Raw genomic sequence first — 24100 nt, 5'->3', positions numbered from 1 at the left:
GGCCAATTGTTGGTGGGGCTCTGATGGAGGACTTTGAACCCTTCATCAGCCAGGCCTAAAACGTCACCCATCATTTTTCTCCAGAGATGCTGCCTGACCCGTTAAGTTACTCCAGCACTTTGTGTCTCACTTCGGTGTTAACCAGCATCTGTAGCTCTTTGTTTCTACATTTCCAAGCTGGAAAGGGTAGAAATGCTGCAGAAAATATTTAGGAAGATGTTGCCAGGATTCGAGTGCCTGGGCTACATGTGGAAATTAAGTAGTCGCTGACTTAATTCATTGGAGTGCAGGAGGATGAAGTGTGATCTTATAGATGTGTATAAGAGGAATATATAGGGTAAATGTCTTTTAACCAGAGTTGGGGAATCAAGAACCAGAGGACATAGGTTTAAGGTGAGAGGGTAAAGATTTAATAGGAACCTGAGGGGCAACTATTTTACACATAGGGTGGTAGGTGTATGGAACGAGCTGCTGGAGGAGGTGGTTAAGGCAGGTACTATCACAGAGTTTAAGAAACGTTTAGACAGGTTCATGGTTGGATAGATTTTGAGGGTTATGGGCAAAGCGTGGCCAGGTGGGACTAGTGTTGATGGGACATGTTGTTTGGTGTGGGCAGTTTGGGCCGAACGCCGTGTTTCCATGCTATATGACTTTATGACTCTATAATTGCGAGTCAAGCAGGATCTCTGGAGAACATGGATCAGTGATGTTTCGGGTCAGGACCCCTCTTCAGACTGAGTCGCTCCAGCAGTTTGTGTCTTTCTTTGGTTTGCTGCTTTTTGGTGTTACATTTTCACTCCTCCTCGTTACTACAATGTCCACCCTTTTATTTCAGAATATCCAGCATTTGCAGTATTTTTTGTTTGCTTTCTATTTTCAGCTACAAGTGGAAATTAATTAAGTTTCAAAAGCAGAAACGCTGGACATAATCAGCAGATCATGCAGGCCTGTGGAGGGGAAAACTGTGCGACATTGCTGGCTGCTTTGAACAAATCAAGAATTAACCTTGGTAACTGGAGTTTTCACACCAAAAAAAATGTATTAAAGGCAGCAAAATGCAGAGAAGCAGCTGGTGATATAAGATAGTGAGCATGTAGATGCTTCAGAAAATTACTTTGTTAATGGAATGGGCGTCAAGTTTATTTTGAGCGATTTGCCGAAATTGAGCTCAAGACAGTAATTTATCAGTCTTTGGGATGAATGACTTGCAGCAAACGTTTTAGGCGTTCAGTCCCAAGAATCAGGCAGGGCGTTGCTATAAAACATTCAAGAGAGTCACAGCTGATTAGGTCTGAGCATATTATCATATATTAGCATTTTTTTATTGATTTTTGACATAATGACTTAACCCATAAGTCCATGACATTGATTGTGTGAATGCTGGAAGCCATTAACAGAGTCATTTTGCAAAGAAGCTCTGCCTTAATACCTAGCTTGTCAAGGTGTTGCATCTCTGCTAATTCCTCTGGTCGTTATAGACTCATAGAGTTATACAGTCATACAGCCTGAAGTCTCCAGTCTGAAGAAGGGTTTCGACCCAAGACATCACCCATTCCTCTCCAGAGATGCTGCATGTCTCTCTGAGTTACTCCAGCTTTTTGTGTCCATCTTCGGTGTAAACCAGCATCTGCAGTTCTTTTTTACACTATCCATGTACCTGTCTAATTGTTTGGTAAATGTTGCGATAGTCCCTGCCTCAACTACCTCCTCCGGGCAGCTTGTTCCATGCATCTTTATCACCCTCTGTGTGATAAAGCTACGCCTCAGATTCCTATAAAATCTTTCCACCTTCACCTTAAACCTATGGCCTCTGGTTCTTGAATCCCCTTCCCTGGGCAAGGGACTCTGTGCGTCCTCCCGATTGCAATGTTTTTAGTTTAGTTTAGTTTAGCTTAGCGCTACAGCTCATAAACAGGCCCTTTGACCCAACAAGGACACTGGATACAGTGGATGAAGTTAGACGAGGTGCATCAAGGCACAACCTCTTAAAGTGCCTTTCAAAGAGTAATTAGCATTGTAATGTAACTACCTTCCCCTACCTTGGCAGCATTCTTTCCTCAAAAGCTGACATCAACTCTGAGGCCAACCATCGCCTGAGTTGTGCCACGGAGCCTATACCAGACTCAGGATAAGAGTCTTTGAAGGCTGAGACTGAAAGGGTCAAACAAAACTGTTGGTCTACAGAGCCGTTGTCCTCTCCACCCAGTTGTATGGAGCCATGGAGGAATTCAGTGTTTTGGAGGAAGCCAACATGACCAGCATCACCACCATAATAATGCAGCACCAACTTCGATGGACTGGCCATGTCACCTGCATGTCTCCCTAAACAAATCCTGTACTCTCAATTGAAGGAAGGTTAGCGAACCCCGGCGGGCCAAACAAACGCTTCAAGGAAAACATCAAGAACAGTCTGAAGAAATTCCACATCACATCGAGCAACTAGGAGCAAAATGCACTGGACAGGCGCTCCTGGAGGAAATCCATGCAGGAAGGAGCTGCACGTCATGAAATAGAACTATGCCGTGTTGCAGAGACAAAGCGACAGCACCGTACGGAGAGGGAGAAGGGGGCTCGATGACGACCAACCACCGCCAGTCTCCACTGTCCACGTTGCACCAAGGTGTGTGGATCGTGGATCGGCCTCTACAGACATCTGCAGACCCACTAGTAGACGACGTTAGGGAGAGGAGAGGACAGTCATACTCGTTTTGAGTGACTGGTGATGATGATGATGATGATGAGCATTACAATGTAGGAATTCCGACAACCAATTCGCATACAGTTTGTTCCCACAATTGGAGATGTGATAATGATCAGGTAATTAGTTAGAGAGCCATTGAAAGGGGCATAGATTTCCACAAACTCTTCTTTGGTTGAATCCCACAGGACTTTGTTCATTGATCTGAGTCTAACCTGGGCTGTTTTAATGCTTGAAAGACAGTATGCCTATTAACGCAAGCAATTCCTCACTGCTGCAATGCAGCATCCGCTTGGAGCTCAGTGCTCAGCTCTTTGGAGTGCGACAAAAAACTGTGACCATCTTACACAGGTGTCAGAGTGTAGTTGCAGACCAGCTACGTGGGGCGGTTGAAGCACTCGGTGAGCCGCGGCCACACTGAGACGCCGGCCTAGCTTACCCGCTGTGGAACCGGAAACCCACCTGCAGTCGTCTCAGGGTTGTCTCGTGCTCAACCCCATAGACCGGGAACCGGAGAGGAGGGTGGAGGGAGTCGGCGATGGCGGCGGACGCTGGACAAAGGGCCGTTTTCAAGATGGCGGCAGACGGAGTAGAGGATCGGTGTAACCAGGACAACGGGCCTTTGAGGTCAAGCTAAGCCTGCACTCTTAAGAACTTTGAAACTTTGTTGGTGCCAGAAATATGGCGACTCTTTGTGTGCTGTCTCAGTGAAGTCTACTATTGCACTACAATCATTGCACCTTTGTACTTATCTATAATTGTGCTTTTCTATTGTATGATTTTATGGGATTGTATGCAAACAAAGAATGTTACTGTACCTAGGTACATAGGAACATGTGACAATAAAATATCATCATCATCATCATGTGTAATGGTAACTTATATTGAATATAACATCATATATCTAATCAAATTGGGATGTGATGTTATTGTTGTACACAACATTGGTGAGGCCACATTTGGAATATTGTGTTCAGTTTTGGTCACCCTGCTATTAGAAAGATAGTTTAGTTTAGTTTAGAGATACAGCACGGAAACTTCTCCTTCGGCCCACCGAATCCGCATCGACCAGTGATCCCCGCACACTAACATTATCCTACACACACTGGGACAATTTACAATTTTACCGAAGCCAATTAACCTACAAACCTGTACGTCTTTGGAGTGTGGAAGGTAACCAGAGAAAACCCACACAGGCCACGGGGAAAACCTACAAACTCCATACAGACATCACCTGTAGTCATTATCGAACCCAGGTCTCTGACGCTGTAAGGCACCAACTATACTGTTGAGCCAGCAAGTTTAGTTTAATTCAGTTTAGTTTATTATCATGTGTACTGAGAGACAGTGAAAAGCATTTGCTTCCCCGACGTGGCCTCCTCTGCATTTGTACAACCAATGTGGAATAGGCCACCATTTTATGAAGCATCTACACTCCGTCCACAGTGGCCATCTTGATCCGATGGTTGCACATCATCTAACTCTCCTTTCCACTCCCACTCTGATCTATCCATCCTCAGCCTTGACTATTGCTACTGAAACAACAAACAAAGTGGCAGCACGGTGGTGCTATGGTAGATTTGCTGCCGTACAGCGCCAGAGACCCGAGTTTAATCCTGATTTGGGGTGCTGTCTGTACGAAGTTTGTATGTTCTCCCTGTGACCATGTGGGTTTCCTCCAGGTGCTCAAGTTTCCTCCCACACTCCAAAGACGTACAGGTTTGTAGGCAAATTGGCTTTGGTAAAATTGTAAATTGGCCTTAGTGTGTAGGATAGTGCTATTGTACAGGGATTGCTTGGCGCAGACTCGGTGAGCTCCACCAACTAGGTTGAGTTACTCCAGACTCGATGGGCTGAAATGTCTGTTTCCATGCTGTTTCTCTAAAATATCCAAAAAACTAAAGAAAGTTGCTTAGCCCTTGCCATGAACATACATACACAGTTTTCAAAAGTCACATTTATATATAACATATGTAAAGGTTGTAACGTCTATTTCAGTTGTTCTATCACAAATCATATTTTCCCTTCACTCGACCCTATCATGGCTCCTCCACCATTCCATCCAACCGTGGCTAATCTTTTACCTCAGTGCCACTTTGCCGCACTAATCCTTTATCTTTTAAATCCCTTAATATCTACAATATCTAGGTTTGCAACACCACTTCAATATCAACAACAGCACATGTCAACGCCTATTGATTGAAAGCATTCCAAGGATTTATAGCAACTTCACTGGAGAGGAATCGACAGAGCGTCATCTAGAGAGATATAGGACTGAGTGAGCGAAAAGCTTAGTTCTCGAGGTAGCGCTCATGGAAGAGAAATGGCAGTCAACTCAACAATGTGTCCAAGACAGGCTGAATCGATAATAAGGAAGGCCAGTACAATATTAGCATTTAATATTAGCATCATGAGAGGAATAGATCGGGTAGATGTACAGAGTCTTTTGCCCAGAGTAGGTGAATTGAAGACCAGAGGACATATATAATAACGTGAAGGGAAAAAGATTTAATAGGAATCTGAGGGATAACATTTTCACACAAAGGGTGGTGGGTGAATGGAACAAGCTGCCAGAGGAGGTAGTTGAGGCAGGGACTTTCCCAACATTTAAGAGACAGTTAGACAGGTACATGGATAAGACAGGTTTACAATGGATATGGACCAAAGGCGGGGCAGGTGGGACTAGTGTAGCTGGGACATGTTGGTCGGTGTGGGCAAGTTGGGCCGAAAGGCCTGTTTCCATGCTGTTTTACTCTATGACTCTATGACTCTATTTAATTTGAAATGACTAGAATATCAAAACAGGGGTGTAATGCTGGGGCTTTATAAGCACTGATCAGACCGCATTTGACATATTGTGAGAAGTTTTGGGCCCCATATCTGAGGAAGGATATTCTGGCCTTGTAGAGGTGGACAGAATTATGGGAGGAATAGATTGGGCAAACAAGTCTTTTGCCCAGAGTGGGGGAATCGAGAACCAGAGGACTGTTTAAAGGTGAGGGGGGGAAAGATTAAATGGGAACCTGAGGCATAATTATTTTACACAGAGAGGTAGGTGTATGGAACGAGCTGCCGGAAGAGATATTTGAAGCAAGTACTATTGCAACGTTTAAGAAACATTCAGACAGGTACATGGATAAGATAGGTTTCGAGGGATATGGGCCAAATGCAGGCAAGTGGGACTAGTGTAGGTGGGACATGCTGGTCGGCATTGGCAAGTTGGGTCATAGGGCCTGTTTCCATGCTCTAAGGCTTCATGACTCTAGAACCAGGCTCTTTCTCATCAGCCTTTTTTCTCCCTAGATAACCCTTGTCGATTTTGGACTGGTAGAAGAGCTATAAATCCTTGGAATTCCCGTCTATGTTAAAATCAATACTGTAGATGTTGACATCTGCTGTTGTTGAGTGATTAAATTCACTAGCTTGACCAAAATGCCTTTGTCGAATTTCACACCAAAACCACTGAAGTAGTAAGTATGAAAACAAATTGGATTGTTTTCTCTGGAACTTCGGAATATCAGGGGAGCCCTGTTACAATTATCAGAAGCAGAGTTAAGATAGACAGTCAGAACATTTTTCTCAGGGTGGAAATGTCAAAGACTCGAGGACATGGCTTTCAGGTGAGAGGGGCAAAATTTAAAGTAGATGAGCTGGGCACTTTTTTTTTACATAGGCCTGATTCCATACTGTCTCAATAAACGAATCTACTATCACTGTGGCGCAGCAGTAGAGTTGCTGCTTTACAGCGCCCAAGTTCCAGGTTCAATCATGACTATGGGTGTTGTTGTTAATTGTAGATTAATGGTTTAATTTTAGTTTAAAGATCCTGCGCAGAAACAGGCCCGTGGGTGCACCGAGTCCACGCCAAGCAGCGATCACCCCAAGCACGAACACTGTCCTACACACGAGGAAGAATTTACAATTTTTACCGAAGCCAATTAACCTACAAACCTGTACGTCTTTGGAGTGTGGGAGGGAACCAGAGCACACAGGGAAAACCCACGCGGTCACGGGGAGAACGTACAAACTCCTTACCGACAGCACCTGTGGTCAGGGTCAAACCTGAGTCTCTGGCGCTGGCAGTAACTCTACTGCTGTGCCACCATGTCACCCAATTGGCTTTGATAAAATTGTAAATTGTCTCTACTGTGTGTAGGATAGTGCAAGTCCAGGAGTCCTGTTTCCACGCTTCGTCTCTGAAGTGCAAAAGTCTAACAGGAGACTGATGGGCCTAATGGTTGTCTTCAATGCAGCGAGTTTTACAAGTCAGGATGAGAAAATTCACAACAAGAATAGGGCAGCCACGGTCGCACAGCGGTAGAGTTGGTGCCTTACAGCACATGCAGCACTAGAGACCAGGGTTTGTTCCAGACTATGGAGTCTGTACGGAGTTTGTACGTTCTCCCCATGACCACGTGGGTTTTCTCTGAGATCTTTGGTATCCTCCCACACTCCAAAGACATACAGGTATGTAGGTTAATTAGCTTGGTGTATGGATACATTATCCTTCGTGTGTGTAGGATAGTGTTAATGTTTTTGGGATCGCTGGTCGGTGGTAACTCGGTGGACCAAAGGGCCTGTTTCTGCGCTGTATCTCTAAACTAAACTTAAGAGTGCCAGGAATTAGACTGCAGGTGGAAGAAAAATGATACAATTCTAAATGGCAGGTGCAGAAATCTTTGGAATCAAGCTGTGAAAGTAATTTACGATACATATGAGATACCTGGCATCATGCAGAGATGCACGGCGTTATGGTTAACATTGATAAATCACTGCTTGTGCTACATCTGGTGCGTTCCAATTCTAGGAAGATGCCAAAAGTGCTGGCATGGTGGCGGCACGGGTGAAGATTCTCAACTTAAAGCAGATGTATGGGAAGAGTTTTTTTACACAGAGGGTAGTGAGCGCCTGGAATGAGCTACCTGGAGTAGTGGTTGAGGCATTCATTTGACCTTTAGAAAGGCATATGAATCTATAGGGAATGGAGGGATATGGATTAAGTACAGGCAGATAAGAGTTGTTCTTGGCATCATGTTCAGCATAATGGTGCAGCCAATATGGGTACTCTGGTTTCCTCCCATTCTCCAAGGATGTGTAGATTTGTAAGTTTATTGGCTTCTGTACTATTGTCCCTGGGGTGTATGATAGAATTAGTGTGTACGGATGAGCGTTGGTTGGCGTGGACTCCGAGGACCGTGGGACATGTTTCCATGCTGTATCTCTAAAACTAAACTCATCTTGTCATACTACCAGAGAACCGTTCTTCAGGATGGCAAGGTGGTGCAGTGGTCTAGTTACTGCCTTACAGTACCAGAGACACGGCTGCATCAGAACCTTTTCCCAGGGTGGAAATGTAAATCTCGTTCTAAGCTTCCTCCCAGTCTAGTTTCAATCAATAAATTACTGAGTCAAGCACTTGTGCATCTAAACTTTATTTTGGAAAAACACAATTACAGTTCCCACTACTATATCTAACCACCCTGGGTTTGATCCTTGTATCTGCTTGGCCAAGCCTAGCCTCGTGCAAGCAGAAACATTTCAAAAGGTCACGCAGTCCCAAGCAGTCCCAAGCATTCTACGTTCTACAGAATTAGGGGTACCCCTCACATCCGGGTACTTTTTATCAAGTAAACCAGGTTCCCATCACTCAGTTACTCTTCTCTATCAGGTACTAATCAATCAGATGCTTACTAATCACTGTTGATCAGCCGCTAGTCGGAATCGATCTCAAACATGCACAAACTCCGAAGTTCTATCTACACATAATTCAAATTCTACCATATGGGCAGAACTTCAATGTGAAATTCTGCATTTGGAAATTTGATTCTGCAAATCTAGACTCATTCTCGGACCAACTAGTTTTGGTGCGTATCCCTCCACATACGCGGGATCTCAAATTCAAATTAAATTGCCCAATGAAATCTCGAATTGATTAGAGCATTCCCAGCCAATCTATACTCTAGCCACTGAGCCCAGTGCCTTTACGAGATTCCTCGTCTGTCACCACAGGGAGGGACTCAGATATCTTCACACGGACACACCTCTCTGCTTGGCATTGGGTATAAACGCCTAGCTTCTTCGCGCTCTATGCTGATTTTCGGAACGCACTTTTCCAATTAGAGCTCCCAGCAACGACAGGTCAAATGCTTCACCGCTTAGCACATATTTCAATACCCCACCAATTGGATACCAAATCTGGGACAGTGGGCCACCCCTCGCCCTCGAAGCGCGCCAGGCTCGCATTAAGCAGCTGCAGCCTGCCAACAATGACCACGTTTTTGGGCCACTCCTCTCCCTGTTTTATGGGCCCCTAACCCAAAGGGGTGCTATCCACCCCCCCCCCCCCCCCCATGCTTACTAGACTCTCTTCTACAATCTCGTTGGGACCCTTTCCCAAGCCCGCGAATGATCGTTCCGCACCAACTTTTGAATCAATCGAAAATCAATGCAAAAATCAATGCACAGTGGGCCCGATTTCTGCACTCACCATCAAAATAGCTCAACACCCTTGATCGTAAACTTGTGTTTGGAGATCCGTTGTGATCTCGGACGAGCCTCCAATGTAAATAACTCATTCTAAGCTTTCCCTCAGTCTAGTTTCAGTCCATAAAATACTAAGTCGAGCACTTGCGCATCTAAACTTTAATTTGGAAAAACACAACAACAGTTCCTGCTACTATACCTAACCACTGCGGGTTCGATCCTTGTATCTGCCTGGCCAAGCCCTCCTGAAGGCTGAGACACTCCAGAAGGTCACACAGTCCTAAGCATTCTCCCAGAAGATCGACAAAGGACCTCGTGGGAGCGACCTTTAATAGGTCCCCGAACCTTGAGGGGCCGAACCACATAGAGGTGGTCTCTATACAGTCCAATAACAGATATCGATTAACACAGTACATGATAGACATTTCCCTAACCCCAAAATACAGTATCTAATACATTATATTCAAACGGAGCTTCTGGGAGGAAGCAAACAAGAATACACATTGAAACATGTGCACTGAGATTCAAACAGTTTCTCTAAGGCTCAACAGTTCAACCAATCATCAACCAACAAGATGACCATCTCGCAACATTATTTATACTATTTATAATGCCCATGCAGTGATCCAATTGAAATGATGCATTTAGGGTTTGTTTGCAAAACTGCTTTACATTTTATCAACTTAGGAGAAACTAGACTAAGTGGGACCCGTTGGGTCCCATATTTACATGGGAGGGCCATGTAAGGCCACCAAATTCAGGTGCAGTTTCCTACCACTTCAAGCAGGATGCAAGTCTACCAAACTCAAGTGCAGTTTCATACCACTTCAAGCAGGGTGCAAGGCCACCAAACTCATGTGCAGTTTCATACCATTTCAAGCAGGGTGCAAGGCCACCAAACTCAAGTGCAGTTTCATACCATTTCAAGCAGGGTGCAAGGCCACCAAACTCAAGTGCAGTTTCCTACCAATTCAAGCAGGTTTTAAAACGCTAATAACTCTTTTATTTTTCATCGATGGGAAAAATCCTCTGCACCAGATGAGTGGAGGGGGACTCTCAGTAAGATGGCAAAAAATCACAGCCATAAGTAGTAGCGTTTTTTCTAAAATCAATATACAGTACAAACAGTGGTCAAGTTTAGACTTTTAATCATTTGCCTTTTCAAAGCCACCATATTTGCCTTTTCAAAGCCACCACATTTAGCCTTTTCAAAGCCAACCACATTTGCCTTTTCAAAGCCACCACCACCATTTGCTTTGCCTTTTCAAACCCACCACCACCATTTGCTTTGCCTTTTCAAACCAACCACCACCAGTTGTTTTGTCTTTTCAAACCAACCACCACCATTGCTTTGCCTTTTCAGATCTACCACCACCACTTGCTTTGTCTTTTCAAACCAACCACCACCATTTGCTTTTTTCAAACCAACAATATTTTCATTTTCAAATCACATTAAGGGCACTCACAGGTCAGTATAACCACACTCACAGTTTAGAAGACATGTGTTCAGTGTTCAGTTGATTCACAGCTCAGAGAGCTGTGACCTCTCGCTCCCCATCTTGCAGCGACTGAGGCACGTCCACACTTCCGGGTTTATAGTCCCTCCCCCTCCCACCAGAAGGAGGCGTGGCCTTCATGGCATGATTGACAGGAGAGAGAATGTCAACATTTTTTAAACATTAATAAGTCTTTTATTTTTCATCGATGGGAACAATCCTATTGTCCTGCGCAGAGGAGGGGGAATCTGAGTAAGATGGCCAAAAATCACAGCCGTAAGTGGTAGCGATTTTTCTAAAATCAATATGCAGTGCAAACAGGAAGTGTTCAAGATTTGAGTTTTAATTATATAGATGAAGAGAACACCTGGACCCCTCACCATCCTGCATACCAGTCTGAGCCTAGTATGGCTGACGCCATTCAAAGCCTGTAAATTTCAGCCTGCAAAGGTTAAGTAATTCTGATAAGTGCAGGGACCCTCCATTTCATGGTGTCTTTAATTTGGCCAGTATTAACATAAATATCAAAGACCAGGGGGCATAGGTTTAAGGTGAGATGGAATAAGTTTAAAGATGCGTGGGGCACATTTTTTTTCTTCACCTTGGTCTGTTTCCATTCTGTTTCCCTAAACTAATCTACTATAACAGTGGCACAGCAGTTGAGTTGCTGCCTTACAGCGCCAAGGACCTGGGTTCGATCCTGTGATTGTCTGGGTTTTCCCTGGGAGCTCCACTTTCCTCCCACACTCCAAAGACGTACAGGTTTGTAGGTTAATTGGCTTCTGTAAATTGTCCCCGGGTGTATAGGATAGAACTAGATCCACTGGTGATTGTGGTTGGCATGGACTCGATAGGCAGAAGGGCCTGTTGCCATATTGTATCCTTAAAACTAAACCAAAACTAAAGTGGGTTCGCATGGCAGCATTAGAAACAAATAACTGCAGATGCTGGTCTATACCGAAGATAGACAGAAAATGCCGGAGTAACACAACGGGTCAGGCAGCATCTCTGGAGAACAGAAAGAGGTGATGTTTCAGGTCAGAACCCTTCTTCAGACAGTGCCTTATTTATTGCTTGAAACCAATGTAGTCATTGGAATACAGATTCACACACAATCAACACCTGGACTGGTTTTCGAGCTTCCCTTTTAGTAGTCAAATTGAAAGCAGCAAGTTATATAAATAATTTATATGCAGCGCAGCAAAGCTTCTTATCTGGATGAAAATGGAGTCTCTCAAATTAGTTAGTGCGGAGAATGGCTTTGCTTCAGCCATATAATTTATCACAGTAAGCTGCGCTGAAGAACGTGACACTATCCTGACATGATATGTAGTTGAGAGCATATCAGACTGAGAAATGTTCCCGCCACTTACAGACTGCTGCAGAAAAGGGAGTGTTAGCACTCGACTCAGTTAATTGTTAATCTCTCCTCCTTTTCTTTCCTTTCCTCCTTCCATCCCTCACTCCCACCCCACCCCTTCCCACCTTCCCTCCTTTAGGGCAGTAGAGCGGCAGAGCTGGTAGAGTTGCTGCCTCACAGCGCCGGAGACGCGGGTACGATCCTGCCCACGGGTGCTGCCTGTACGGAGTTTGTACGTTCTCCCTGTCAACGAGTGGGTTTTCTCCAGGTGCTCCGGTTTCCTCCTACACTCAAAACTCAGGGAGATTTGTAGGTTATTTGGCTTTGGTAAAATGTAAATTGTCCCTAATGTGTAGAATAGTTCTAGTATACGGAATGGTCACTGGTCAGCTCTTTCTGTACTGTATCTTTAAAGTCTAAAGTCCCATTTATCCACCTAGTGAATGGCACAAGGGCACAGCTGGTAGAGTTGCTGCCTCACAGCATCAGAGACCATTCGTAGAAGCAGAAGCAGAAACAGAAGCAGAAATAGGCCATTTGGCCTATCGAGCTTACTCCACAATTCAATAATGGCTGATATAATTTTCTCTCTCAACCTATTCTTCCGCTTTCTCTCCGTAACTTTTGATGCCCTTACTAATCAAAAACCTGTCAATCTCTGCTTTAAGAATACCCAATGACATGGCCTCCACTGCCATTTATGGCAATATTTTCCAGTTTTACCATCCTCTGCCTAAAGAAATTCCCGTTCATCTCCATTATAAAGGTATGTCTTTTTATTCCGAGACTGTGACCGGATGCTGTATGTGTGGAGTTTGCACATTCTTCCTGCCACCACATAGGTTTCCTCTGGGTGCACCAGTTTCCTTAACATCCAAATGACGAGTGGACTGGTAGATTATTATCTGTAAATTGCCACTGGAGACAACTGAACCATTGGGAAGCAGAAGAAGAACTGGAACAAATAGATGGAGAACTACCAGAGCATTTGGCAGAAGAAGAAGCCAACTACTAGAGATGCTATCACCTCGCCTCAAGTAACTGCTCATATTGGGGCCAGGGTTGAAGCTTGTAACTTTTCTATCTTACCAGTACGGGTAAGGAACAGCAAGACGAATACAGTGTTGCAAACATTTGCTTTTCTGAATCACAGAAGTTCGAAAACCTGACGAGAAGGCTGAACATCACAGGAGTAGAGACTAAGATTCGATTACATACCATGACTAAAGATAAAGAGAGCAGATTACATTATGAGTATTGAGATACCCCATTTGGATTAAGATAATTTTCTATCAATATCTGAAGTTTTTACACATGGAACCATGCCTGTTGGTCGTCAAAATATACCAAGCCATGAAGACTTGAAACAATGGCCTTACCTGAAGGATGTCAAGCTATCTGAAATAAATTATTCTTCAAAGAGTATAGCCAAGTATGTTTTGCAACATATGAGGAATTTCATTTGCCAAGTCAGTCACACAAATAAAAAGCAACAGAACGCACAAAATAGATTTTAACTTAAACATCCACCACAGTGACTCCTCCACATTCCTCAAAAAAAGGTAAAATCTCTTACCTTCTATGCGCTCTTCCATTCTATGCCTTTTGGGGGCCTCGAGCCCTTCGTTGACAGGACGATCTTGACTCCCATACCCGGCGGCGTTTTGGCCCTCCGCATTGGGGTGATCTGCTCCTGCATCGGAGGGGGGGGGGTCAGCGATCAAACACCGGGTCGGGGCTGGTTGAGCCTCTGCATCATTGGAGCTCCCGACTAGCCTCTCCCGAGACTGCGAACTATTGATGTTAAGTCCGAAGGCCGCAGTTGGACCGATCCCAGGCAAGGGATCAGCTCCGATGTTAAGTGTATGCCCCGTGGTGGGGCGCAAGTCAGTCCGAGGAGGCCTCCAGCTCCATTGTTGGTAGGCCGCAGAGTGACTAGATGCAACCCGAAAATTAATCACATCTCCGGCAAGGTAAGAAACTGAAAAAAAAGTTTCTCCCAACCCCCCTCCCCCTCTCCCACATAAAAAAAACTGGAGAACATTGACACAAACTTTTAATACGCACCAAAAATTAAAAAAAAAACGAAAAAACAGACTGTTGGTGGGGCTGCCAATCGTGCAGCGCCCCGATGTACAAGTGGGATAACATAAAACTAGTGTGCGTGCGTGATCAATATTCGGTGAGGACTTGGTGGGCCTAGGGCCTATTTACATGTTGTATCTTTAGGCTAAACTAAACGACAACGCAGAATGCACATTTGATCTTTTACATCCACGCACGAATCACAAGTTAGTTCTGAGGTGTTTCTAGCACCTGAGACTCGGGTTCGATCCTGAGGCGTGCAAATTTGTACGTCAATTGGCTTCTGTAAATTGTCCCTGGTGTAAAGGATAGAACTAGTGTACAGGTGTTTGTTGGTAGGAGAGGATTCGTGGGTCAAAGGGCCTGTTTCTATGCTATATCTCCAAACTAAACTATTAAACAGCTGTGAAAAAATCTGGCTACCTCCCCAATCTTCTAGATGAAAATATGTGCTTTTAGGTCATGGAGTCATACATTTCTCTCTCTCTTTTTAATGTCCATCCTTTTCCAAGGAGCTGATTATTAAATTGGAGTGATTCAGATTCTGGAACAACTTCCCCCTTGAGATTGTTCCCTCAGGCAAGCCAAAGAAGTCTGCTAACAGCTTGGAGGAATGTTCAGTCAAACTTATTTCTGGCCGCAATCGATGTATGTTCTCAGCAAGGTCAGCGGTTGGTAATGAGGAAAAGGAGGCTCATTATTTTAGCAGCTTTATTGACCTAATGTAGGTAACCTTGCTTAAAGCATCCCCCTTAATGTAAGAAAACATTCACAGCTGCAAGTTTTGGATTAGATATAGGAGGAGTTTTTCTTTTATTTATTATTCATCTCCTGGATGGGGAGATTATTGGCGAGCTCAGCAATTATCACTTATCCCTAAGTTCCCTTGAGGAGATGGTTGTCGGCTTTCTTCTTGAGCCGCTGTATTCTTTCTGGTGGAGTCACTGCCTTAGTTCTGACCGGCGGGAGGTTCCAAGATTTGGATCCCGTGATGATGGAGGAACAATGAGTTATTTCCAAAGGTGAGCTGCCAGGATATGTGGAGATAGCAGTGCACACATGTACCTTTTCACAGGGTTTTTAAGTTTTGGAGATGCTGGAAAATAAGTAGATTAAAACAGTTCATAAGTTCATGTCATAGGAGCAGAATTATACCATTTGGCCATCGAGTTTACTCCGCCATTCCATCATGGCTGATCTATCAGTGGACGACATCGACGGGAGCTCGCAGGTCACATGTTGGTGACCTGTTCTCCGGAGCTCCCGCAACAACAGCTTCGTCCGCTGGACTGGAGGGCGGCAGCTTCGGCAGCTTTGACCGCCCCGGGCCGCGGAGTTTGAACCGGCCCGTTCGCGGAGCTCGGATTCAGCCGCTCGACTGACTTACTTACCATCAACCGGGGGGATCACAACATCGGAAGCCTGGATCGCCTCAGCGCAGAGGGAGAACAAGGAAGGAAGCGACAAGGACTTTGAGACTTTTGCCTTCCATCACAGTGAGGAGGTGCCTGGTGAACTCACTGTGGTGGATGTTAAATTTGTGTTTATTGTGTGTTTTTGTTATTTTATTCTATGTATGACTGCAAGGCATGAATTTTCGTTCAGACCGAAAGGTCTGAATGACAATAAAGGATACTTATACATATATTATTATACTTATTATATCTTTCCCATTCTCCTGCCATCTCCCCGTAAACCTTTGACACCCTTACCAATCAACAATATGTCAATCTCCGCTTTAAAAGTACTCCATGACTTTTATGTCCATGTTTTTATGTAGTTTTTGTTATTTTTTGTTGGGGTATGTGTGTGGGGGGGTGGGGGTGGTGTGGGGGTAACTTTTAAATCTCTCCCTGCACGGGAGACCCGACTTTTTCTTTGTCGGGTCTCCGTTGTCGTTGGGGCTGCAACGAGGAGCGGCCTCCAACAGGAAGACCGGGGGCTGTGGTGCCGACTACTCACCTCACCGTCGCGGAGCTGGCCGAGTCCAGAGCGGGTGGAGCGGTGGTGGACGCTGCTGCGACCTGACCCCCGGAGATTCGGAGGCTGCAACTGCGGGTCTGGCGGACGGCAGCACCGGGAGCCCGCGGGTCCCTGGAGGGTGACCGCTTTTCAGGGCTCCCACAACGGCGACTTCTCCCGCCCGAGTTGCGGGGTTGAAGAGCTCCTGGAGCGGGGCCTTACACTATCGCCCCGCACGGCTTGGAATGGCTGCGGGACTCTGCGAGCGCACGCCGGGGGCTCTAACACCAAGACCCGGTGTGTGACCTTGCATCACCCGGCGTGGCTTTAATGGCCGCGGGACAATCGCCATCGCCCGCCGGGGGCTTTGACTTTGACTCTGACATCGGGGGGGAGAGTGCAGTGGAGAGATAAGTTTTTTTGGCCTTCCATCACAGCAATGTGATGGATGTTTATGTAAATTATGTTGTGTCTTGGGTCTATTTGTTTGTAATGTATGGCTGCAGAAACGACATTTCGTTTGGACCTCAAGGGGTCCAAATGACAATAAATTGAATTGTTGGAATTGAATTGAATTGAATTGTACCTCCACCGCCGTCAGTGACAATGAATTCCACAGATTCACCATCCACTGACTAAAAAAAAATCTTCCTCATCTCCTTTCTAAAGGTGAGCACTTTTATTCTTAAGGCTACGGCCTCTAGTCCTAGACTCTCCCACTAGTGAAAACATCTTCCCCGCATCCACTCTATCTAGGGCTTTCAATATTTGGTAGGTTTCAATGATGTCCCTTCGCATCTTTCTAAAGTCCAGCGAATACAGGCCCAGTGCCGTCAAATGCTCATCATATATTAACCCAATCATCGCTGGTTCTCCTCGACACCCCCCATTTCTCTGGGTGCTCCTGTTTCCTCCCACACTTCAAAGACGTGCAGGTTTGTAGGTTAATTGGATTTGGTAAAACTGTAAATTGTCCCTAGTGCGTAGGAAAGAGTTTGTGTACGGGGTGATCGCTGGTTGGTGGGCCGAAGGGCCTGTTTCCCTGCTGTATCTCTAAAGTCTAAATGTTGGCACAGGCTTGAGAGAACTACTCCTGCTCCTATTTTTGTATTGAGCCCATCTACCCCAGCTGAAGAAGGGTCCCAACCCAAGATGTCGCCTCTCCATCTTTTCCACAGATGCTGAGTGACCTGCTGAATTACTCCGGTACTTGGTGTCCTATTTTTTGTAAACCAGTATCTGCAGCTTCGCAGGCCCACCTGGAGTATATTCAGCCAACAAAGTACTTCTGAGGCATTATCACCCGTTGCAATCTGAAAATTGAAGCATTTCTTTAATAAACAGGCAAATTAATAGTGAATATAAAAGTCAGGCCCACCTTTCCATTTCCATTCCCCTTCTCAGAACCTCTACTTACCACGCATCTATCTGAACGATTGCAAAAAGCTACCATTTCAAAGGTTGACAGAAAGAAATCTATTGAAAGCTATCATTATGTAATTGTTTCTGGATAGGAACACTTTCATTTTTACTCTATTTTGCGATTCATTGACTTTAATGGGACGTGTGATACAAAATCAACGGTTGCCACTGAGTGGATGAGGAAATGTAACCTTTTTTTCTTAAAATCACTTTTGAAGTGTTGGTCACGTGGCATTGACATTTGCTAAATAGTCTATTATTCCACTGTGATACGAATACTTCTACAACAAAAAAATCCGTATTTAATAACTCTGACTCACTGGTAGCACAGAAATTGGACATACATTGGAAAATGAAAAGCAGGGAAACGCCGTCCCCCATTTCCATCACTGCCCACACTGAAGATCATGTTGACAATCCCTAATCAACCTCTATCTTTCTCAATATGTTTTATACCTTATCTCAATTCTCATGTTTTCCTTTCATCCACTCTTTCCCTACCAACCCCTCTTTTACTTTTACCCATATTCCTCCCTGTGGCTTTACATTACACTTCCTTCTTCTTTCCTTATCTGACACCCTTTAATTTCCTTTTCACCTTCAGCCTTTCACTTACTCCACCCATCTGCCAATCTTATACCCTCCCCCATGACCTGTATCCACCTATCGCATTCCAGATATTGTCCCACCCCCACTTCTCTCTTTCCAGTATTTTTTCCCCCTACTCCTTCAGTCGGAATAAGAAGCCTGATCTGAAAGGTCAATTGTCTCCACAAATCCTGACCGGCCAAATTCCTCCAGCAGTTTTGTCTGTTGCCCAGAATTCCAGCATCTGCAGTGTCTTTAGTTTAGTTTTTTAGTTTAGTGATATAGCGTGGAAACGGGCCATTTGGCTCCCATGCCGACCATCGATCAGCCATTCACACTAGTTCTATGTTAACCCACCTTCACATCCTGAACACAAGGGGATTTTAGGCAATTTAGAGAAGCCAAATGACCTACAAACCTGTACGTCTTTGGGGACGTGGGAGGTAAGTGTAGCACTTGAAGAAAACCCAGGGAGAACGTCCAATCTTTGCACAGACAGCACTCATAGTCATGATCGAACCTGGGTCTCTGCCGTTGTGAGGTAGCAGCTCAACCACTGCGCAACTAAGTCAAATGTGTCACCAAATTTCTACCTCATCACATACATTTGGATTCCCTCAAAATTGAATGCCCTGTCCAATTTAATCATAAAACAATTGAAATAAAGATTGAAATTAAGAACCCACAGTGTATTTTAGCAACACAGATGCCTTGAACTCTGATAAACAAAGGATAATGCAGAATAAAGAAAAACAGTGCCACCTACCAATTGGGAGATCATAGTCTGAACTGGCTTTGACAAGCCTCCTGAGGTACATTATAAAGGTCATCTTCGTATTTATTTTACAGAATTACTTGTTGAAGTGGTGATGTTGCTTTTTAATTGGCAAGTATCTCACTGTGATGGAAATGTCAAACTCAGTGGAAAGCTAAATTAGACACTGTTTTTGGGAGGTGCAGTTGTACAGATACACTTAATTAGATATGAAGGAAAACACTTTGAACCAGAACCAATCAGTACACAAAAGTGTTTGAGGGAAGAGTCTGTGGAGATTGTCCCGCAATAAGGCTTTTTGCACATTGGCCTTCATCAGTCAGAGTATTGTGTATAGAAGTTGGGAGGTCATGTTGCAGTTGTATAAGATGTTGGTGAGGCTGCATTTAGAGTATTCTGTTCAGTTCTGTGCACCATGTTACTGGAAGGAAGTTGTCAAGTTGGAAAGGGTACAGAGATGATTTACGAGGATGTGGCCAGGACTTGACGGTCTGAGGTATACGGAGAGGTTGAGTAGTCTACAACACTATTCTTGGAGCACAGGAAGATGAGGGGTGATCTTATAGAGGTGTATAAAATCATGAGAGGGGTAGACGCACAGTCTCTTGCCCAAAGTAGGGGAATTGAGAACCAGAGGACATAAGTTTAAGATGAGGAGGGGAAAAGATTTAATTGGAACCCGAGGGGTAAATTTTTTACACAAATGGTGGGTGTATGGAATAAGCTACTGGAGGAGATAGCTGAGGCAAGTACTATTGCAATGTTCAAGAAATATTTGGACAGGTACACAGATATGGGCCAAATGCAGGCAGGTGCGACTAGTGTAGATGGTGTGGGCAAGTTAGGCTGAAGGACCAGTTTCCACTCTGTAAGACTTTATGACTCTATGAATAAATATCACGAGAAATCTATCCATCTCACAGCGCCAGAGACCCAGGTTCAATCCTGACTACGGGTGCGGTATGTATGGAATTTGTTTCTGCTCTCTGTAACTATGTGGGTGTGGGTTTTCTCCAGGTGCCCTGGTTTCCTCCCATATATCAAAGACAAATAGGTTAATTGGTCTTTGTAAAATGTGTAGGGATGTATGCGAGTGGGAAAACACAGACGCACCACTCTCTGTGAGAAAAGGTGTTTCCTCATCTCCGTTCTAAATGGCCTACTCCTTATTCTTAAACTGTGGCCCCTGGTTCTGGACTCCCTCTACATCTGGAAAATGTTTCCTGCCTCTAGCGTGTCCAAGCCCTTAACAATCTTATATGTTTCAATGAGATCCACTCTCATCGTTCTAAACGCCAGAGTGTACAAGCCTAGCTGCTCCATTCTCTCAGTATATGACAATCCCACCAACCTGGGAATTAACGTTGTAAAGCTGGGCTTGATCTGTGGAACTCATTGCCACAGAAGGCTGTGGGGGCCATGTCAGTGGATATTTTTAAGGCAGAGATAGACAAATTCATCATTAAAAGGGTTATGGGGAGAAGGCAGGAAAATGGGATTAGGAGGCAGCCATGATTGAATGGCGGAATGGCTCGATGGGCCGAATGGCCTAAATCACCTGTGACTTGTGAACCTATCCCTCTCCTCGCCTGGTAACCTTCAGTCTGTGTGTCCCAGGGAATGGGGGGATGGGGCGAGGGAGGGGCGCCTCCCGTAGCTGACCTTGTGGGCACGGAAGATAAGACCCCTGTTCCTCTTGCCGGCCCTCTGTTCTTCCATCTGCACGCTTCTCTTGCTCCACCCTCCTTTCGATTCTCTAGCCCTCGAGGGACGAGCAGGGGCCGGGCTCGGTGGCTCCCTCTACAGGGCAGGTTCCCCGGTAACGCGGCGGGTGACGAGGTCTGTTGCCGGGGGATACCTGCAGCCTGGCGGTCTTCTGGAGCGACACTACCAGACTTTCTGACAGATAGCACCCATGGCCAGTGAAGCTGGTGGGATCAGCTACAATTATCGCGTTTAAGCCTGATTTAGGCAGGCACTTGGAAGGATACGGTCCTAATGCAGGCAAGTGGGATCAATGTAGATAAGTAGAAAGGTCAGCACAGCTGTGCTGGGATGAAGGGCCTGTTTCTGTGCTGTCAGACGCTACGACTCTGGAAGCAGAGGTGCAGCTCCACCACTGATTTTCCGGCAACTGGTGGTCCGGCACCTCCTTGAATCCGGACAAAATACGAGAGCGCATTTGAAATCTCCCCCGGAAAATGTGGTGCCTAGGCCTGGTGAGGCGGCCGATACGCTCCTCATTGGGACTTTCCCCCTGCATCCAGGGTTCTGAAACTCCAGGGATCTGTTCCCATAGCCGACTTCCAAGGCTGACTTTGGGGAAAGGCTCTGGAACAAGGGTGCCGCATAATCAGTGGTGGACCTGCATTTCTTTAGAATTGGTTCGCAGACTTGTATTTTAATTTTTCATTTTTTTACTGATACAGCGCAGAAACAGGCCATTCCGCCCACTGAGTCCGTGCTGAAAGCGATCCCTGCACACTAACTGTATCCTGCACACACTAGGGACAATATACAATTTTACAGAAGCCAATTACCTACAAACCTGTACGCCTTTGGAGTGTGGGAGCACACGGGGAAAGCCTAGGTGTGTCACGGGGAGAACGTACAAACTCCGTACAGACAGCAACTGTAGTTAAGATCGAACCCAGGTCTCTGGCACTGTGAGGCAGCAACTCTACCGTTGTGCCACCGTGCTACCAACATGGGCTCATTTACATCAATGTCTCCTCTTCTTTGCCATATATTTAAAAAATCTGCATTAATATTTCCAAATAAAATATAATTCAGGTGGTTCCAGTTTATTAAAACTGCAATTAATAATGGTGTGACAGTGTAAATAATAATTTACCCTGTAATCCACCTTACAATAATGCACATTGTGAATCATATCTTTTGTCTCGGTACTGCATAGTTCCCTTTGTTGTCAACATCATTTCTGTAAATAACAATTTTCTGTATTGTGTGTACAGCAATATTGTATCTGGTGTGAGGTGATATGTTCGTAAGATTGTACTCATTGTACATTCAGTTCCCTTGGTCTGCTTCTCAAACATGGCAATGATGGTTTTTAGTTTAGTTTAGATATAGAGATACAGTGTGGAGGCAGACCATTTGGCCCACCGAGTCCACACCGACCAGCGATCCTCACACACTATCATACACACTAGGGACAATTTACAATTTAACCAAGCCAATTAGCCTACAAGCCTGTACGTCTGGAGTGTGGGAGGAAACCAGAGCACCTGGATAAAACCCACGCAGCTCAAGGGGAGAATGTACAAACTCCACACAGACAGCACACATAGTCAGGATCGTACCAGGGTGTCTGGCGCTGTGAGGCAGCAACTCTACCACTGTACCACTGTGAACATACTCACGGTGTTTCACCTTGCAGCGAGAATGCAATAATGTTTCTGCCTTATAGTGCCAGAGACCTGGGTTCGATCCTGATTATGGGTGCTATCTGTATGGAAGGTAGACAAAAGTGCTGGAGAAACTCAGCGGGTGCAGCAGCATCTATGGAGCGAAGGAAATAGGCAACATTTCGGGCTGAAACCCTTCTTCAGGCTGATGTAGGATGGGGAGGAAAAAGGGGAAAGGAAGAGGAGGAGCCCGAGGGCTGAGAGAGAGCTGAGAAGGGGAGGAGACAGCAAGGGCTACCGGAAATTGGAGAATTCAATGTTTATGCCGCTAGGGTGCAGACTGCCCAAGCGGAATATGAGGTGCTGCTCCTCCAATGTCTGTATGGAGATTGTATGTTCTCCCTGTGAAAGCATGGGTTTCCTCCTACACTCCAAAGACGTACAGGTTTGTAGGTTAATTAGCTTCTGCAAAATTATGAATTGTCTCTGGTGTGCGGGATAATGTTAGTGTACAGGGTGGTCGCTGGTCAGTGCGGACTCAGTGGGCCAAAGGGTTGTATTTCTAAAGTCTAAATAAACTGCATAATGTCTTCATCCGTGTGAAGGGAGGAAACAGGTCTCATGCAAGGGTGTGTTACTAATATTGCATTACAAGCTATCAGCTCCACTGACTCTTCCATGGATACAATTTGTGTGTGAAACAAAGAGACTCAAACATGTCAAACCCAAAACAAAAGCAATGCCAACAAAGGCCTATTCCTGAGACACATTTGTATGATGTTCACCGAAGATAATGGATGAATGCAATGAAGTGAGTGATGTAATGTTCAGGCTGTGTGACAATGTCTCTGATAGCATATTATAAAAGTGCCGCGGTGACTGATGTTCACAATTGATGCCAGTGTTTTTTGTGCTAGATGTGTGATATTGGTGCTGCTTTGATATGCTTATTGATGCTGTGCGTGAGCGATATCACATAATGGGTGTACCTGGAGAATATTGAGCCGATGGGTAAGTAATATTAGTGTTGTTCATAAGTTCATAAGATATAGGAGCAGAATGAAGCCATACGGCCTATCGTCTACTCCGCCATTCAATCATGGCTGATCTATCTTTCCCTCTCAAACCCATTCTCCTGCCTTCACCCCAGAAATCCTGACACCCGTACTAATGAAGAATCTGTCAATCTCCACTGTAAATATTTATTGAGGGTCTCCACAACCTTCTGTGGCAATGAATTATATAGATTTACCACCCTCTGACTAAAGAAATGTATCCTTATCTCCGTTCTAAAGGTACGTCCTTTTATTCTGAGGTTATGGCCTTTGTCCTGGACTCTCCCACTAGTGGAAACATTCTCTCCACATTTGCTCTATCCAGGTCTTCCACTATTCGGTAAATTTTCAATGAGGTCCCCCCTCATTCTTCTAAACCCCAGGAGTACAGCCCCAGTGTCATCAAACAGTCATCATTTGTTAACTCAATCATTCCTGGGATCATTCTTGTAAACCTCCTCTGGACCCTCTCCAATGCTAACACGTCCTTCTTCAGATAGAGGGGCCCAAATCTGCTCATAATCCTCCAAATTGAGTCTGACCAGTGCTTTATAAAGTCTCAGCACTCCCAAGTCCCTATGCACCTCGATTTCTGAATTCTCACCCCATTTAGAAAATAATCTATGCCTATATTCCTGCTACTGACATGCTATGACTCCACGCTTTGCTGTGATGTATTCCATCTGTCACTTCTTTACCCACTCTCCCACGTCCTTCTGCAGAGTCCCTGCTTAGTCTACACTACCTGCCCCTCCAGCTATCTTTGTATCATCTACAAACTAGGGTATAAAGTCTTCAATTTGTATAT

The 24100-nt window shown here is 45.0% G+C and overlaps 1 long non-coding RNA gene across 1 annotated transcript; it reads left to right on the top strand.

Annotated features, from left to right (window-relative positions):
* Positions 1 to 6817: 6817 nt before the first annotated feature.
* Positions 6818 to 21068, top strand: LOC116978594. The gene is made up of 3 exons (XR_004413475.1): positions 6818 to 6830; positions 12195 to 12197; positions 20975 to 21068. It is a non-coding gene; the product is annotated as an uncharacterized LOC116978594 (long non-coding RNA).
* The last annotated feature ends 3032 nt before the right edge of the window (positions 21069 to 24100 follow it).

Source organism: Amblyraja radiata, chromosome 11 (assembly GCF_010909765.2).
Source record: "Amblyraja radiata isolate CabotCenter1 chromosome 11, sAmbRad1.1.pri, whole genome shotgun sequence".
NCBI lineage: Eukaryota > Metazoa > Chordata > Chondrichthyes > Rajiformes > Rajidae > Amblyraja > Amblyraja radiata.
The sequence above is the reverse complement of the archived record's forward strand: the minus strand, read 5'-3'. Positions and strand labels throughout refer to the sequence as shown.